Source organism: Pantherophis guttatus, chromosome 5 (genome assembly GCF_059756535.1).
Source record: "Pantherophis guttatus breed Tessera chromosome 5, ASM5975653v1, whole genome shotgun sequence".
Lineage (NCBI taxonomy): Eukaryota > Metazoa > Chordata > Lepidosauria > Squamata > Colubridae > Pantherophis > Pantherophis guttatus.
The window spans coordinates 80,093,223-80,112,804 of NC_142067.1; positions in this window are offsets into that span (position 1 = coordinate 80,093,223).

Consider the following 19,582-nt stretch of genomic DNA (forward strand, 5'->3'; position numbering starts at 1 on the left):
GGAGTGGGGAGACTGCCGGACTGGGGGGAGAATCCCCGGGGAGTGACGACTTCCAGACCCCGTAAAAGGGAGGCAGTGTGGATGCAACAGCAGAAGGAACGTCTCATGATAGATCAAGCCTTGCAGCTTATCCGTGATGTGGAAGAAAGCAGAAAAAACCGTGAGTCTTTTGAAATTCCTGTGGAGAAGGGGGAAGCAGACCCCAGGGGGGACCCCGAAGAGACAGCCTGCGGGGGAGAGGAAGAGTTTGAGGAGGGAACATCCCAGGCTTCGGCAGCTCGAGGAAGAGATGCAGCCGGCCAGAGAACCCCAGCCCTGCAGGCCCCCCACCGCAGACGTAAAAAGCCAAAAATCCCCCCCCTTCCTGGGAAGTTTGATGGGAATCCTAAAACCTTGAGATTTTTCCTGACCCAAGTGTGGAACCACATGCAGGATTGGGGGGAGGACTACGAAACAGAGGCGGCTAAAGTCAGAAGCGTTGTGAATGCCCTAGAGGGAGTAGCGGCTGAGTGGATGGTGGTTCTCCACAATAACAACTCCCTCTTGCTGAGAAATTACAACCAGTTCATGAGGGCCCTTAGAAGGCGTTTTGAAGACCATTTAGCTGAACGAAAGGCGAGACTCAGAATGAAGAGCATTCAGCAGGGCCGGAGGCCGGTGGCAGAGTATATCCAAGAGTTTCGTGAACTGGCACCCTATATGACAGGCTGGTCAGAAATGGCTCTTTTGGAGAGTTTCAAAGATGGATTGAATGAAGAGATATATCGAGACTGCAGGAGCATGGGGGTCCCCGATGATTTGGATAGATGGTACATAGTAGCTGAGGATGTGGAGATCGAGATGAAACGGAGCGAACTCCAAGGAAGGCGGATGGGGGACCAGTCATCCTTTTTCTACCGTAAGGGGGCAGCCAAGATGACTGGCGGGAAGACCGAATTCAAACCCAAGTCAAAGCCCTTCACCTGTTTCAAATGTGGGAAGGAGGGTCACCGGGCGGCCGAATGTTTCTCCAAACCACCGCCAAAAGCCACCGGGGCCAGCCAAAAGAAAGGCGATAAAATACCCGCCAAAACCCGCGGCACCGCCCTGAAAGGAGAAGTCGTTGAGTTCACTCCCCGGAACCAGGGTGAATTGGGAACTCCGGCCAATGATGACGACAGCGAGACGGACTCCGACTCCGACACCGACGAACGGGTGAGTCACACGGAAGAACCCTTACTCATCCCCGTAGAAGTAAGGGTGCCCTCCACAGGAACTCACGCACAATTGTTAGCCCTGTTGGACTCGGGGTGCACTAGGTGCATAATTAGCCCCAAGGTGGTGGAGGAAATGGGACTGAGACTGAAAACTTTAAAAAGACCCATTGCATTTTGTCAATTAGACGGGTCGATTGCAGGAGGAGGCCCAGCTAGTTTTATGACCGAACCCCTTGAACTGCAGTTGGGGAATCATGTAGAGAAGCTCAGCTTTATTGTAGCACCTGGCATGGAAAGGACCCTCATTCTAGGACTGCCCTGGCTTCGTAAACGGAATCCACGAGTAAATTGGAAAACGGGGGTCCTGCACATCCGTATGGCAGAACCAACTCCGAAAAAGGAAGCCCCCCCCTAAGGGACGACATAAGGCCAGAAAGGGTGGCAGTAGCCATTAACTATATTGAGGGAGAAGAAAAAATTCCTAAAGAATATTGGGACCTCAAGAAACTGTTTAGCGAAAAAGCATCAGATGCCCTGCCTCCCCACAGGGCCACTGACTGCACCATTGAAATACTCCCTGGCGTGAAGCTTCCCAAACCAAAAATTTACCCCATGACACCTCGAGAGTTGGGGGAATTGCGGAATTTTATCGATAAAAACTTAGAACGGGGATTCATCGAACGAGCCAAAGCCAAGGTGGCAGCGCCAGTAATGTTCCGTGAAAAGAAAGATGGGTCCTTCAGATTAGTAGTTGATTATAAAAACATGAACGCCATTTGCATAGAAAATGTCTATCCCCTCCCACTCATGAAGGACATGTTAGCCCATTTAGGGAAGGGAAAAATCTTTACCAAACTTGATTTAAGGGAGGCATACTACCGAGTGAGAATAAAAGAGGGAGATGAATGGAAGACAGCATTTAATTGCCTACTGGGATGTTTCCAGTTTAGAGTACTCCCTTTTGGACTACAGGGGGCCCCGGCTGTATTCATGCAGTTGATCAACGAAGTGTTGCATGAGCACCTATATAAGGGGGTGTTGGTCTATTTGGACGATATTCTAATTTATTCTGACAACATGGCCGACCATGTCAGACTGGTTCGAGCGGTCTTGAATAAACTCAGAGCAGCTGAACTCTATGCCAAACTTTCCAAATGTGAGTTCCACCAAGACAAAATTGACTATCTTGGATATCGTATATCGCATGAGGGAATAGAGATGGACCCGGAAAAGGTCCGGGCAGTAATGGAATGGGCCGCACCACGCACCCGTAAACAATTACAGAGTTTCTTAGGATTTGCAAACTTTTATAGACAATTTATCCCCTCTTTCGCGAAAATCGCACTGCCAATTACAGACTTGCTAAAAACCAAAGGGGAAGTAAAACCCAAACCCTCGAAACCACTAGAATGGACTATGGACTGTCAAGCTGCTTTCGAGAAACTGAAACGACTGTTTGCAGCTGAACCAGTGCTCAAACACCCCGACATGGAACAACCTTTTGTAGTACAAGCTGATGCTAGCGACGTCGCTGTAGGAGCAATACTCTTGCAAAAGAATGAGAACGGGATATTACAGCCCTGTGCTTATACGTCCCGTAAACTATCAGACATGGAAAGGAGATGGGCCATATGGGAGAAAGAAGCGTTTGCAGTTCGATGGGCGCTGTTAACATGGAGACAATTTTTAGAAGGGGCAAAACACCCTTTCGAGGTGTGGACTGATCATAAGAACCTAGAAGCATTAAAAACACCACGCAAACTATCACCAAAACAGGCTCACTGGGCCCAACACTTCAAGTGTTTCAATTTCACTTTACGGTACCTTCCTGGTGGACAAAATTTCATGGCGGACGCACTTTCCAGATTGCCACAGTACAACAGCATCAAGAAGGAAGTGGTTCAACCAATGATCCCATTGACACAATTAGCAACACCTGTCACTACCAGAGCTCAGCATAAAGCCGAACCAGAACTCTCGGGGGATTTACTTGAAAAATTGCGAGAAGCTCTAAAAACCGATGAGTGGTTTAAGAATCACTCGAATGAATGTACACTTCGTGACGGACTAGCTTGGGTTGGATCAAAATTGTATGTTCCAGCAACTTTAAGGACAATCGTATTAACATATGCTCATGATGCTAAGGCCGCAGGACACTTTGCGTTTGTCAAGACTCTGCATCTTGTTAAGAGACAATTTTGGTGGCCTGCACTTAAAAAGGACATAGAGGCATATGTGGCTAGCTGTCCAGTATGTGCCTCGGCTAAGAGACCTCCAGGAAAATCCCCTGGATTGTTGCAAAGTGTGGCTAGACCGAACGCCCCATGGAAGGAAATATCTATGGATTTTATTGTGGATTTACCAGATAGTGAGGGCTGCACTGTCATTTGGGTAGTAACTGATTTGTTTTCCAAACAAGTACATTTCATCCCTTGCTCAAAGATCCCTTCAGCAAAAACCCTCGCAAAACTGTTTATTAGGCAAATTTACCGACTACATGGATCTCCGAAAAGAATAATTTCTGACAGGGGGGTGCAATTTACTTCCAGTTTCTGGAAGGAGTTTTTGAAATTGATAGGTTCAGCACAGGGGTTAAGTTCCAATCACCACCCTCAGACAAATGGGGCCTGTGAAAGAACCAATGGGGTACTCGAGCAATACCTGAGGTGTTATGTAAATTACCAGCAAGACAATTGGGTAGACTTGTTACCATTTGCAGAAGTGGCATATAACAATTCTGTACACAGTAGCACCAGATTCACCCCTTTTAAGGTCGCATCGGGCCAGGATTTTGTACCCATTCCCGAGTTACCACAAGATGATCCTCAAAATCCTTCCTTGATGGATTGGATTGAACAGCTAAAGAGCACATGGGCAGTGACTCGGAAGGCATTGGATGAGGCACACTGGGCTCATAAGGCTCAAGCTGATAAGAAAAGGTCCCCAGCTCACAAGTATAAAGTGGGTGATAAAGTCTATTTGTCTACCAAATACTTACAGACTACCCAGAAGTCCAAAAAGCTGGGGCCTAAGTATGTGGGACCATTTCATGTGATTAGATTGATTAACCCAGTAACAGTTGAATTGGAATTGCCAAAAACCTTGAGACGAATACATCCTGTATTCCATGTTAGTTTATTGAAACCTGAACACTCAACTCCTTTAAGGGCTGATCAAAGCACCCCTCCAGTTCCCATTCTCATAGAGGGGGAGCAACATTTTGAAGTTAAAGAAATTTTGGACTCGAGAAAGCACCATGGTAAAGTCCAATATCTGATTGCCTGGAAACATTTCCCTTTATCGCAGGCTGAATGGGTGAATAAACGAGATGTCCGAGCTCCCAAGAAAGTACAGCAATTCTATACCAAATACCCAGATAAACCATAATTATTGTATATATCCTATTTATCTCTCTTTTCTTTCCTTTTACTTAGGAATAACGTCTCTTCTGCAAGGGGGGCCGAATGTCAGCCTCAGCTTTTGCCTGCTTCAGCTGCCATAAGAAACGGGGGGAGGGATTAGTTATAGGACGAGGGGTGGGGAAATGCAAGATTTGTTTTTCCTTGTAGGATGTGTCTTCATGAGAAACGAAAGTGATTCTTCAAAGGGGACGGCTGTCCAACTGCCCTTACATTCCTGATGAATGACGCTGCCAGACGTGATGCCACCTGACCTTTGGAAGACCTTTGGATTGGCTGATGATATATGGACAAGGGGGGGGAGATGCTTAGTGGATGCATTTCGCGCGTTTTGCTCACTTCCAGCTTTTCCTGGGTTGTTAATCATTTCATATTCAGTAAAAGTATCAAATTCTTCAAAATGCTTGAGTTTGAGTTTTTCTTTCCTGGATACTGAAGGAAGCATACCTGACATAATGACTGTAGCTGGAACTGATGTCACAAATCACCATGGTCACATAATGTCTCTTCTTTCCTATTCTCTAAAAAAGAAGTCCAGTTCTTTTTCCATAGTTTGTATAAATTTCTTGTCCTTTAATATTGATTGATTCAATGTCCATCTCAATTTTCTCTTTTGTCCTTTCCACTTAACTTTTACTGGGTTGTGGTCTGCCCAGGCGCTTGATTCTATTTCTATTTCTTGCACAATTTCTTTTAATTTCAGTGACATCCATATCATATCTATTCTTGAACAAGACTTGTATCTATTTAAGTAAAATGAATATTGATTTTTCTTAGGGTCAGAGGTGGTATTCAGCAGGTTCTGACCAGTTCTGGAGAACTGGTAGTGGAAATTTTGAGGAGAACCGGTAAATACCACATCTGACTGGCCCCGTCCCCATCTATTCTCTGCCTCCTGAGTCCCAGCTGATCAGGAGGAAATGGGGATTTTGCAGTAACCTTCCCCTGGAGTGGGGAGGGAATGGAGATTTTACAGAATCCTTCCTCTGGAGTGGGGAGGGAATGGAGATTTTACAATATCCTTCCCCTACCATGCCCACCAAGCCATGCCCACAGAACCGGTAGTAAAAATTTTTGAATCCCACTACTTTTTAGGGTATATTTCTCTCCATACATCTTGAATGCCTATTTCTTCCACCATTTTGAGGAAGGTCTTTGGAAGTGTTTTTCAAGCTTTTTTTTTTTTTTGCCTACTTTACTACTTTTATAATCAAGTTATGCATCTACAATTGCATTAAAGTCTCCTACCACACACATATTTTCATATACCAATTCTATAATTTTCTTGTGGAGTTTTTCATAGAAATCTTCTTTTTTGTTATTTGGTGCATATATATTGCTATCAAAAGTTATCTATTTGTAGTTCATTGTTACATCCACAGTCAAAAGTCTCCCATCTTCTTCTGCAAAAAATTGTCTAGCGTTTATTGTTACTTTAATATATAAGGTGTTCTAATAAAGGAATATCTCCTGGATATGCAGTAAGCTCCTCAGAACTCCTCCTGTGATGAATATATTGAATGAATTGATTTCAGCTAGAAATGGTAGTTCTGAAAATACGTATCTTTTATTTGAATTGCACAAAGAACCCTAAGGCATTTTTGCCTCTGATGCAAAAATGATTGCTCTGTATTCTAAATCATATTATATAGATGTTATATGAAACATTGTATGTACAATGATATTCAGTAGGGTAGAATTGTTTATTTGTACCATAAATTCTTCATTGCATTCCCTTAACAGCAGTTCTTTATCTCTGTAAATGATTTTAATATGAAACCATAAACAGTTGAAATTGTAAAAATAAATAAGCAATTACAACACTGAAGATCTAATAGTATCTCAGCCAAAGTCTAGACATAGATAATTCTTTTTCAATGCCCCTGAAGATTTTTGGTTTTTTTAAAATCATCATTTATTATAAACTGATGGCCTCTGAACAAACTCATTATTTTCTTCTGTTTAATCATGTCCAATTTTCCGAGACTGCCTTGACAAGTTTTCTTGCAGTTTTCTTGGCAAGGTTTTTCAGACATGGTTTGCCACTGTCTCCTTTCTAGGGCAGAGAAAAAGTGACTGGCCCAAGGTCACCTAGCTGGCTTTGTGCCTAAGAGAGAACTAGAATTCCAGGTTTTTAGTATAATGCCTAAACAGAAAATAGAGAAAATATAATGTTGGGAGAAAAATCCATTTGGTTCAGTTCCAAGCTGGGAGAAAGGCACTAGAGACAAAATTCATCCATTTATTGATGAACAGAAGCATGTCTTTGTGGTTCTGCTGCAGTTGAACACATGGAGTCGAGAGTGGGGGGTTTTATATCTTCTCTTGGGCTTTGTACTTGAGCTTCCTGTTCCTGTGCAAGAACATGTATTCTGTTGGCTGTTGTCACACTCCCATGGGGCCCTGTAGGGGTTATGTTTGTCTGAGCTAAGATTGGTTGAAGTTTGGACTGCTGATGCAATGTCCTTAGGAAATTGTGCCATGTGGTGAGCTCTGCTGCTAGATGAGTTAATCCTATTATTTCCTGGAGGGTCATGTCTTAATCCCATCACCCTGGAGCTGGAGGTCTTTTGTAGATAGGCTGGTCTAGTCTTTCTTAATGGGCACCAAATATCTGCTGGGGGCAGGGAGCTGCTTTCTTTCTTTAAAACATGTTTCTTCTTTTATCATCCCAGGAAATATAATATTCTGGCTTTTTTAATATTTCCCAAAATATTTCATTTTTCTAGGAGAGGGGTGGGTGCTAAGTTTCTACAATACTATTGGGTGTATGTGAAAGCTGAGGGGAGAAAAGTGAGGTGTGGAACATTTATTATTTGCAGCATCACCAAGAGTGTCTTATGACTTTAGTTTAACACTCCATTTCCCCAACACTGGCTTTGCGTTGTCCTCTGGAGATGATTACCCAGTCTTGTCCTACTAATTTCCATACTGGAAAGCAGGCAGAAAAAGCCAGTGATGAGACTAACCATCATTATGGTGGTTGCTTTTTCTATTGTCCTAAAAACAAGATGGGTTCCACTAAGGACTGCTAGTGAGGAAATGCTCATAATCTCCCAAAGTGCATTTTTATACAGCAATAAATCATGTATCTCCTACCACAGAATGGAAAGTCCTATTAGATCAACTGCTCCATTTTTTACTCATGATGGATATTTCTCCATAATATAATATATTAGAGCACATGGTCTAGAGTACTTCTAAATTACTTAATTTGGCTTAATGTTTTTTCCCAGATGCTCTTTTGTAGCTCAATTCATTTATAAATCCAGAATGAAAAGCAGGAGTTGGTGGCAAATCATCTTGTATTGTTGCCAAGAATAGGGAGTTTAAATAATTAGTAATGTCAATGAAACTGCAACATAAAAAATAATAGAAAATATTGGTTCAATTTCACAGAAAGTTATTTTTCTATCAATATGGTTAAATATAACGTATACATCCATCTAAGATACAGCTATCCTCTATAAGCAGCCATTATCTATAGAAGTGTTTCTAAAGCTTGGCAACTTTAAGATGTATGGACTTTGATTCTAACTTCCTGAAGAATTCTGGGAATTGAAGTCCATACATTTTAAAGTTGCTAAGGTTGAGAAACATCACTCTGTCTATAGTCCATGGGGGCTTGTAGCTTCATTACCCATTATGTTTCATCCAGAAGAGGGAATATACTATTTTAAAATTGTTAGGTGTTTTGTGCCAGCCATGGCAGTCTCTTCAAAGGCCACCAGATGGGGGCAAAGAGGCACCTTTGATCCCACTGGTGGGTCAAGGGGCTCCAGCCCCTGCAGCCCCATTGGGGAGAGTTAATGGCCCTCCGGCCCCCTCACACACCTTGTAAGGGAGGGGCCAGGGGCCCCTATAAGAACCCCTGCACAGGGGCTGTTCCCCCCTTTTTGCTTTTACCCCTTTTTGCTTTTCCCTTTTTCCCTGCTCTTGTTCTAGTCTCCTATGGGACTGAGCCATGGGCTCAATCAAGGCATGGATGCCTCCATGCCTGGGAACTTGCCTGCCCAAGTTTGAGCAAGGACCCCTTTTGCAATCCCGTCTTCTACTGCTACAAAGAAATGAAACTGTTTCTTCAAATCTGGTAAACTCAAAACCGGAGCCTACATCAAAGATCTTTTCAATTCCTTCAATCTGGACTCATCATCTTCCTTCCATACAACTATCCAAGGTTCTTCCTCTATTAACTTATCATATAAAAACCGCACCTTGTCCGTATAATCATCAATCCACAATCTACAATAACCCACCAAACCAAGCAATTTCCTAACTTCCTTCTTAGTTTTTGGCAAAGGCTGAGTTATTATTCCTTCTACTCTCTCTGGATTTATCCGTTTACTTCCCTGGCTTATCAAATGACCTAAATATTTTACCTCTAACTCCACATATTGAAGTTTCCTTTTAGACACTCGCAAGCCATTTCTTCCCAGGAAATTCAACAATGCATTTGTTTCTTTTTCAACCTCAACCTTCTTCTCTCCAGATAACAACAAATCATCTACATATTGTAACACCTGCAATCCAGAAGGAATACAAAATCTTTCCAACACCTGTTCCAACATCTGTCCAAACAAATTCGGACTTTCAGAAAACCCTTGTGGCAAAACACACCATTGATATTGCTGATTCCTATTGGTATCAGGATCAGCCCATTCAAAAGCAAAAATATCTCTCGACTCCTCATCTAAAGGACATGTCCAAAACATGTCCTTCAAATCTATCACACTAAAATATTTATGACTATGTGGTATTCTCCCTAACAACGGTTTCCGTATCTGTGACCTCTCCTCAGGGGAGAACAAATAACCCAATGTATGCTGTAACTCAGCATATGTATAAGGATTTCCTACAATTGAATGTTGATTGGCAACCAATGAATTTATCTTTCTCAGATCATTAACTATTCTGATCGACCCATCAGGCTTCCTAACAGGTAATATAGGTGAATTATATTGTGACATAGTAGGCTCAATCAATCCATCAGCTAACAACTTCTCAATCACTGGCTTTAACTCTCTCCTCAAGTCTATAGGAACATTGTACTGCTTAACCTTCACAGGAACTGTCCCTTCCTTCAACATCACTTTCAATGGGGGGATATCTAAAACACCCCTATTACCTTCCTGTTCCCACACAATAGGGTCAATATTCCTTTCCTGCTCTTCAGTCAACACATTAACTATAGAGTCATTACTAGAGAATTTTAACTCACAACCAAGAAGTGATAACACATCTCTCCCAAGCAAATTAATGCCAGCTTCTGGTACAAATATCACATCTAGATAGATTTTTCGCTTTCCACAACCTAAGGTCATATTATTCAATAATGGCACTTCAAAAGGTATTCCCTGAACACCCCTTATCTTAATGGTTGCACCTGTTTGATGCACTCCATTAGGTAATTTACAAATAGAAGTTCTGGTTGCTCCAGTATCTATTAGAAACACATATTCCTCTTCTTCTGGTCCCACTAACAAATTTATCAAGGGCTCTTGGTGGGATCCCTCTATCAAAAGCCCCTGACCCCACTAATCATCCTCTTCTCCCATAAGGGTGTAGAGGCGTGGTTCCATCCTCTGGGACCTCCTCTTCTCTGGACAATTCCTAGCAAAATGTCCATCTTTGCCACACGCAAAACATTTCCTACTTTCCTGGCCACTAACTCCAGGCTTTCTCAACAGGGGAAAACCTCTCCCTACTCCAGGACGCTGTTTCATTACAGTGGAAGGATTCTTTACAAAGCTTCTTCCTCGCCCTACCATTTCTTTCCTGTCTGCTGGCTTATTTGCAGCCTTCATTACCAACACCATCATCTGACTCTTCTGCCTAGTCCTTGCTTCATCTCTATTCACATACACTTTTTGAGCTTCCTTCAACAGAGCGGTAATATCAGAACCAGCCCAGTCATCAATTTTTTGTATCTTCTTCTTGATGTCTGGCCATGCCTTTGTCACAAACTGCATTTTCATTAAGGACTCATAAGCTGGTGTTTCAGGAGAAAGACCAGAATACTTATTTAAATTGTCCTTAATACGTTCCAGAAACACTGAAGGTGTTTCATCTCGCAGCTGTTCCACCTCAAAAGCTTTAGTTAAATTCTTTCTTTGAGGTACAGCTGTCTTAACTCCCTGAAGTATAATTCTCTTCAGGTCCTCCATTTGCCCCCGGTCAGCTACATTATTATTATTCCAACCAGGATGGCTAATGGAAACTTAGTCTCCGCAGCAACGGGTTGAGCAGCTCCGACCTGGGTCTTATCCCAATAAGCCATAGCCGCTTTCCGTATCTGTGACCTCTCCTCAGGGGAGAACAAATAACCCAATGTATTCTGTAACTCAGCATATGTATACAGATTGGGTCCTAAAAACAGATCTAACGATTCTGACAACTTAATAGGATCTGCTTGCAAGGAAGGCATACTACTCTTGTAATTTCTCAAATCTGAAGATGTTAAAGGCACATTTACAAACGTTGTAACTGGGAGACCTGCACCAGTTAAACCATTTGGCATCTCCCTTAAAGGCAACATTCTTTTAGTTTGTAAACGTGTCCTACGAGGAGAAGGAGGTCTTACCGATACTGGCAATTCCTCAGACTCCCTCTTTAACTGCTGATATTGCCGAGCTGCTGAAGGTCCTCCCCCACTGCTCCCAGCAGCAGCTGCCTCATCTAGGCCACCCACTGCCCCAGCAGCATTCTGGTTATATGGAGGAGGTAAAGGTGGGCAAGTAGCATAAGCCAAAGGGTCCCACCTTTTCTCTTCTTCTTCATCCCCATACAACACTCTAGAATCTCTAGGGGGAAAAGGGTCAAACCACTGAACATGAAACCACAGTTCAACATATGGCAACTGAGAACTAAGTTTCTTACTTTCCAAAACCTTCTTCAAGGCATTAATCCAATATGGGTCAGACTCCCCAAACTTACTCCACCTATAATTAGGCTTTATCAAAACATATTTCGGCCACACCCTAGTACAATAATTAATCATAGCTACCTTATCCAACTGTTTTGTATAAACCTTCAACCAGTCCTCTGTCCACTGAGTTAACAACTCCCCTAAAGGTGATATCGGAGGGATAGAGGGTATTTCACTGTTAGTATTATTACTACGTTTACTCCAAGAAAGCCCCATACTGTCACTTTCACACACAGACCACACACACTAAGTACACCTAATAATAACCCCGGAGAGAGAGGAAAGAATACTCACTCACTCCCAGTGTAGTCCCCAGGAACGTTCCTCTTGTCTCTTGTCTTAACGTCCAAGTCTCCATCTCAGGGCTTTTAGAGAAGTTGCTCCCGTCTGGCAAGAAAACAAACCTTACACCAAAACAGTGTTTAGCACGCTTTTTTAGATTTATTTGCTCACCAGACGAAAGGTCCTCAGGTCCCTGTTCAGCGCCAATTGCGATACACAGGAAATACCTGTCACCCGGAAAATAATTGACAGAGAGTTGAAAGACAAGACAAGAAAAAGTTTATTCTTTGCAAAGGTCCCTCTCAAATTGAAAGGGCGAATTACAGTGTCTTTCTTACCGTCTTTTATACAATTTCAGGTTACATCGTACAGGATACAAGCCAGGATACAAGCATGTCCCTTGAGTACAATTTCAGACTTTATATAACAAGTTAAACACATGTTTGTTCCCCTTTGTGGAAAGTCCCCACAATTCCAGTATATAAAAATACCCCACTTAAAGATACTGCTTATACGTGTAATATGTAATATCAGCATATGCATACTTCCCCTTTTTAATGAGGGCAAGGTGACCTGAAAGCATATTTCCTGCCAGATAAACACATTCTCAAGAACACAGGAATTACACAGTTCCTTTCTCATGTTCTTAAATGTCAGCTAAATTATATAATCAGGTTATACAGAGTAAAATAAAGTAAAATAACTTAGGCTATACTTTTTTACAGGAATAATCCTAATTTCTTTATTTCTCACATCTCCTATGGGACTGAGCCATGGGCTCAATCCAGGCATGGATGCCTCCATGCCTGGGAACTTATTTTACTCTACTTTTACTTCTAAATAAAGACTTAATTTGATTGCATCCTTGTGTGCTGACCTTTTCTTGGAAGCGCCCTCAACGAACCATCGTTCTTCGTGAGATCCCTCACAAAGTGGTAGCCGAGGATGGTTTGAGGCAATGCTTCCAAGCCAGCAGAAGCAAGATGCCAGGAGGTTCCAGCAAGAACCCCCAAGAGATGGATGGCAGGACTTCCCCGGTCATGACCAGGAGTCTCCAAGCAAGAGGACCCAGCGGAATGCAAGGGACCCCTTTGCATGATTCCTTGCAGCTGCAAGCCACAGAGGAAGGCATGGAAGACCAGCAGTCCACCCAGGACTGCCAGGACACCAGGAGGAGATCAGGGACCAGGCCACCCCCAGCGTAGACCAGCTCACTGGTGAGGAATGCAGAGAGCTGCTACGAATGCTCCTAGCAACCTGAGGGATGCCAGGAGCCCAGCCACATGGGACACCAGCGCAGGGGGCCTCTGGACACCGGGTAAGTCCTTCCTCAGCGCCCAGGAGGCTCCCCAACATGGCGGCCCCCAGGCCACCTACTCCAGCGAGGCTTGGTAGGCCTCAGCTAGGCCACGAGGCCCAGCAAACAATGGCAGCCAGCCGAAGCAGCATGCAAACTGCTTGCCCCCCCCCCCACAGGCAAGCCTCGAAGTCTGCCCAGCTGCTCCTGCTGCAGCAGGCATCAGGGCTGCAATCCAAGTCCTGGTTGCAGCCCTGGAGGCCACAATGACTGTGGCCTCAACCTCGGGGGCAGCCAGCCTCCCTCAACACCTCCAGGGGACCAGCGAGGGGGGGGCATCCAGTCCAGAGCCCCCCAGCCAGGACCCAGGCCTCCAGCGAGCCGCAGAAGAACCCCTGGGGGCTCCAGCCTTCCCAATACCCCCACCGAGGCAATGGAGGACTCACCTGGATGACTTCAGGAGGCCTCCAGCCAAGCCTCCCACCTCCCAAGATGGCTGCCTCCTCCAGAGTCTTCAGGGCCAGCGGTGGGCCCCTCCAGGTGATCCTCAGCATTTTTGGGCTTTTCCAGCCCCATCCTGCAGCCTTCGCCCCCTGGTAAGTGTTCCAGTACCAGGGGGGCTTCCAGAAGACTCTTCAGAGCCCCACAGGCCTGGGCCCAGGCCTGGCTCTGAAGCACAGAGAGAGAGGTCCGCCCCCATCAGCTCCTGGGCTGGAATGAGTTCTGAGCATGCTCAGCAGTTCGCACATGCTCAGTTCGCTCCACCCGAAAAAGAAAAGAATAATCAGAAAAAAATACCTACACCGGCCAGCAGAGGGATCCCTCTCCCATTTACTTCAATGGAATCTAAGAAGAGATACCAAGGACAGCAAAATACATTAGCATTTTCTGCCCCAGCTGTGTCTGTTCTCCCAAATAACTTTCAGAAGCTACATCTGGGAGGGGAAAATTATAATATATGGAACAAAGAGATTCAGGTATGTCTCTTAAAAGAGGGGACCCTAGAAATGGTTTTAGACCCCCCACCTTTCCCTTGGGGACCTCAAGAAGAGTGGTACCACAGGAGAGCCTATACCACTCTACTGAGCTCACTGGATGCTAAATTGTACCCTAGCATTCCAGATGGGTCACAGCTGGTGAAATTTGGGGGTTGTTATATAGCTTATTTAATAGTGATAGTTTGGGCTCCACCACAAGACTCACAATGGAGTTCTATAACACCAAGCTAAAATTTGGGGCTAGCATGGCTGAGCATGGTTCAAGGCACTCAGGGCAGAGCTGGTGCTCAGGGGACTACCCCGTGATGAGATCAACATGACCGCTGTCATTCTGGCATCCCTGGACAAAAGTTGGGGCAATTTTATTGTCTCACTAGAGGGAACCAGAAAGGAAGCCATGACTCTGTCCTACCTCACAGGGAGGCTCAATGAGGAAGACAGGAGGCGTAGAGATGCAGGAGAGTACACCAGGGCCACAACTCATCGCATCAACAGAAGGCACCAGAGTTCAGAGCAGGTTAATGCTCTACCCAAGTGTTTCATCTGTGGCTCTGAGGAGCATCTGAAGAAGGACTGCCCCCATTACCAGCAAGGACCTAAGCGTGGCTCCAATCAAGGAAGGGGCAGGGGGCAGAGAAGGGGGCCTGGCGGGGGCAAAGGTGGTGCTAAGGGCAATTTTGTGTATACTAGTTACCTCACCCCCACCACAAAGGCTGATGGCCCTACTGGCCTCTGGTTACTGGACTCTGGGGCTTCATCTCACATTGCTAACTTGAGGCAAGGCTTTAAGAGGTTAAGGAGAATTAACTCCTCTGTTAAGGTTGCAAATGGTAACCATGCTTTGGTCGTTGGGGAGGGCACTGTCTCTGTACCAGGGCTGGGCAATGTCGAAGGTGTATTACATGCTCCCTCTATAGCCAATAACCTGTTAAGCATAACCAAGCTATGTGATGATGGCAGGGTGGAGGTATTGTTTCGCAAAGGGGAAGGTCATGTCACTCGAGACAAAAGGGTCATTGGGAATATTACCATTATAAATGGTTTGCCATATTTCTCCCCTGAGTACCCAGCCACAGGAGACAGCTCACAGGGCGCCACCCCAGAAGGGGCTTGCGCGCAGAGAGAGAGAAAGGCTCCACAGCCAGCTCCCGGGCTGTCAAAGATTCACAAGACTGAGGCAGTTGTGCACACCCCGCCTCAACCGGCACCATGGCCTTCCAAGGTGAATGCGGGCAAGAAACCCGAGCCTCAGCAGGCACCTAAGGCAGGTAAGCCCAAAAAAGGGCCTAAGGTGCCAGCACCGCCCAAGGCAACCAGAGCCAAGGGGGTGTCAGTGGGAAATCCGCTCTATACTAAATGTGCCCACCTCTTACATCAGAGGTTAGGCCATGCGAGCTTCCCAGTGGTTAAAAAGATGGGGGAATTTGCTGAGGGGATTCATCTCCAGGATTGTGAGGTATTTCTGGACTGTGCCATCTGTAAGAGGGCAAAGAGGAAGGCCACCCCAATACCTAAGGTGTCACTGCGTAAAACTCAATACCCATATCAATTAATGCATGTTGATTTGGTTGGGCCATTTACACCGTCCCTAGGAAAGAGGCAGTATTTCCTCACTGCTGTTGATGATTTCTCGAGGTACGGCCATGTGTATACCCTCACGGAAAAGTCTGAAGCCTTTGATGCCATAAAGTCACTGTACAACTATGTGGAAACTCAGTACAAGACCAAGATTGCACAGCTGCAGAGCGACCGGGGGGCTGAGTTCATGTCCCGAAAGTTCCAGGACTGGATAAGGCACAAGGGCATACACCATTTTCGTACAGCACCTTTTTCTCCTGCTCAGAACGGTGTGTCAGAAAAACATAATGGCATTCTGCAGACCATGGTGCACAGCCTGATTGCAGATGCTGGGGTTGCGGAATCGTACTGGGCGGAGGCGGTACACTACGCCAACTACACCCTGAACTGCACCTGGAGCAGCGTTGTGAACCAGACCCCATATTTTCTGGTCCGCGGTAGGAAGCCAAGTTTGGGACACTTGCGTGTGTTTGGCTCCTATGCTTGGGTGCACATCCCCAAGCAGCTGCGGAAGAAGGGGAGATCCGTCTCCCAGAGACTGAGGTTCTTGGGCTATGCCCCTGGCTCCAAGGCCTACCAATTCCTGGGAGAAGGAGGCAGGACCATGACTTCCCAATCTGCCTCCTTCGAAGAGGACTCCAATTGGACCCAGATCCACTCAAATGATCTGAGCCCATACATCAACCGGCCCAGCAAAGCTGCACCAACCATGACACCGCCCGAGACAACCACAGACCCTACCACCGACAAGAGCGAGGAACAGGATGAAGAGGTCAGCCTACCTGGTCCAGATGAGGAGGATGAGCCGTCCAGTCCTGAGGGGGAAGACACGCCATCTTCACCTGACTCTTTGCCTCCAGCGATGCTTCAGAGGCCCATGATGCCCAACGCCTGGGACCAAGGGCCTCCACATCCCGGTCGTGAACAGCCAGTCAGCAAGGAACCCGCAGAGGAAAAAGGTGGTGAGTGGCAGGAAGTCAGAAGGTCAAAGCGGTCCAACAAGGGGGTCCCACCTAAGAGAATTGACATTGGGCACGTTGCATCCGTCAACAGCGTCGTGGTCACCCCAAAGACTTTCTCTGCAATCCAGGAGCTGCCCATTAAAAAACAGGAGAGGTGGCAGGACACCTGCTCACCCTCTCAGACATAATCACCATCACCTGTCATTGGCTGGCAAGAAGGAGAATTGTTAGGTATTTTGTGCCAGCCATGGCAGTCTCTTTAAAGGCCACCAGATGGGGGCAAAGAGGCACCTTTGATCCCACTGGTGGGTCAAGGGGCTCCAGCCCCTGCAGCCCCATTGGGGAGAGTTAATGGCCCTCCGGCCCCCTCACACACCTTGTAAGGGAGGGGCCAGGGGCCCCTATAAGAACCCCTGCACAGGGGCTGTTCCCCCCTTTTTGCTTTTACCCCTTTTTGCTTTTCCCTTTTTCCCTGCTCTTGTTCTAATCTCCTATGGGACTGAGCCATGGGCTCAATCAAGGCATGGATGCCTCCATGCCTGGGAACTTATTTTACTCTACTTTTATTTCTAAATAAAGACTTAATTTGATTGCATCCTTGTGTGCTGACCTTTTCTTGGAAGCGCCCTCAACGAACCATCATTCTTCGTGAGATCCCTCACAAAAATTAGAGTAGGTAAATATCCCTTTAAGCTGCCTCAGGTATTGTCTTGGAATGGGCTGAAGTCAATGTCTAGAACCCATGGCATTAAAAATCATTACTGGGGCATATTTATGCTTTTGTTAGAGGAACATGCGGCTACGTCTTCAGAATTAGAGGTAGTCTTCAACTTGCAACCATTCATTTAGCAACCATTTGATGTTACAGTGGCATTGGAAAAATGACTTATGATCAGTCCTTGCACTTATGATCATTGCAGCATGCTCATGGTTACATGATCAAAATTTAGGTGCTTGGCAACCAACATGTATTTACAGTGGTTGCAGTATTCCTGGGTCACGTGATTGCCATTTGTGATCTTTCCAGCCAGTTTCCAACAAGAAGACTCAATGGAGGAACCTGGATTTGCTTAGTGACCATGTGATTCACTTAACAACTGTAATGATCAACTGTGGGAAAAGTGGTAAAGTTGGTCGTAACTCACTTAGTTCCACTTGGATCATAAAATGAAGATTACCTATAGTCTCAAGTGTTTACTATAGAGATCATGCTCTTGTGTTTACTATAGAGGTCATGTCAGTGGTGGGATTCAGCTGGTTTGCACTGGTTTGGCAGAACCTAATTTTTTGTTGAGTTTGGCGAATTGATTATGATAAATCTGTATTTTCCAGAACATGTCTGGTTTTCGTTCAACTTCCTTCCAGGCAGGAAAAAAACCCTCCCCAAAAGTCCAAGACAGGAGTGACAGAAACCAAATGGAGATGTCACTCATGTCACTCAGGTGAAAACTACCATGTTTCCCTGAAAATAAGACCAAAAAACAATAAGGTTTTTTGAAAAGACCCATTAGGTCTTATTTTTTGGGGATGTCTTACTTTACAGCAGGCAGTGGGGGCAGGGTGGGGCCTGCGCAGCAGCCCAGGGCCAAAGCACTGACGGCAGAGGGTCAGAAAGGGTGCTCAAGCGAGTGCAATGCCACTGCATTTAAGTGCCAATAGATGCCAGCCTTTCCTCCGGTGGGCCTGGACAGTTGCTAGAGAGAGACAGGCCCGTTTCAGCGCCTGGTGGCCAGATGCCCTCACTTCCCCCAAGCATTTTTTTGCTAACCTGATTTCCAGCTCCGTTGTGTTTCTTTGTCGTGTTTCTCATCGTTGTGTGCAGGAAAACAGAAGTTTGTGGGACTAAAAAAAAAAGTTCAATCAATTTCTAATTTCTTATGAAAAAGTCCCACAAACTTTTGTTTCCTTGCATACGATGGTGAGAAATGAGACGGAGAAACATGATGGAGCTGGAAATCAGGTTAGCAAAGAAATGCTTGGAAGCAAGGGCATCTGTGTGGTGGTGGATGGGCAAGCTCCAGGAGCAGGGAGAAGAAATAGGGAAAGCAGCCTCCTCTTCCCTCGCGCTGGATATTCCATTTCCCATTTCTCCATTGCAGTGCAGCACCCAGGATCCACTTTGACAGTGAGTGGGGGGGTTGGGGGATAGTCAATCCCCATTCAACTGACCAATCACTGCATCATCTCTTGGGAGGGCAGTGCCAGCTGCCAATGCAGCTGCAGATAAGGCGCAAGACAATCCTGCCCACCAGACCAGCCAAGCGGTACCAAAATGAGCGGTTGAAGCTTCCAGGAACTGCAGGGATCCGCACTTGCTCTGTGGAGTCATCCTCCTGCTTGAAGTTTTGACTGCTGGGTAGGATCTCTCCTGACAGAAACGTCTTCCCTGCTTTCCTTCCAGAACAAATTGCCTTTGCAGAATCAAGCCCTCGAAGATCATGGGAAGTGTGTGTTTAGAAGCAACTTCTCCCTGTAATGAGAATTGCAGGCAATGCTGTGAGGGATCAATGAGACTTTCTCAGAATGGCAGGAGCTATAGTTCCCATCACCTTCAGAAAGCCTGGGTGATGGAAACCTTAAGCCAGACTCCTTGCAGCTGAAACAATGTGGCTCACTCAGGGTCAGGCTGGCCATTGTGGGAGGCTCGTCCCACATGTGTGGCAGAGCTGGAGGAAGGGGAAGGGCCATGCCTCCGGAGGATGCTTCGGGAGAGGGTGAGAAAGAGAAGCTGATGGTTGAGGCTCTGGCTAGCCCCTACTCCCACCTGCCCACCAGATTCCCCAATCCAGGGCAGGAATAGAAAAGAGACACCCTCTACTTGCCTCTGCCCCTGGCTCTCTTGACATTCAGGCCACCTCACAGCCCTAACAATCAGGCCCTAACCCCAACCCTTTCAGTATATAATTTTTTTAATAGATAAAATGG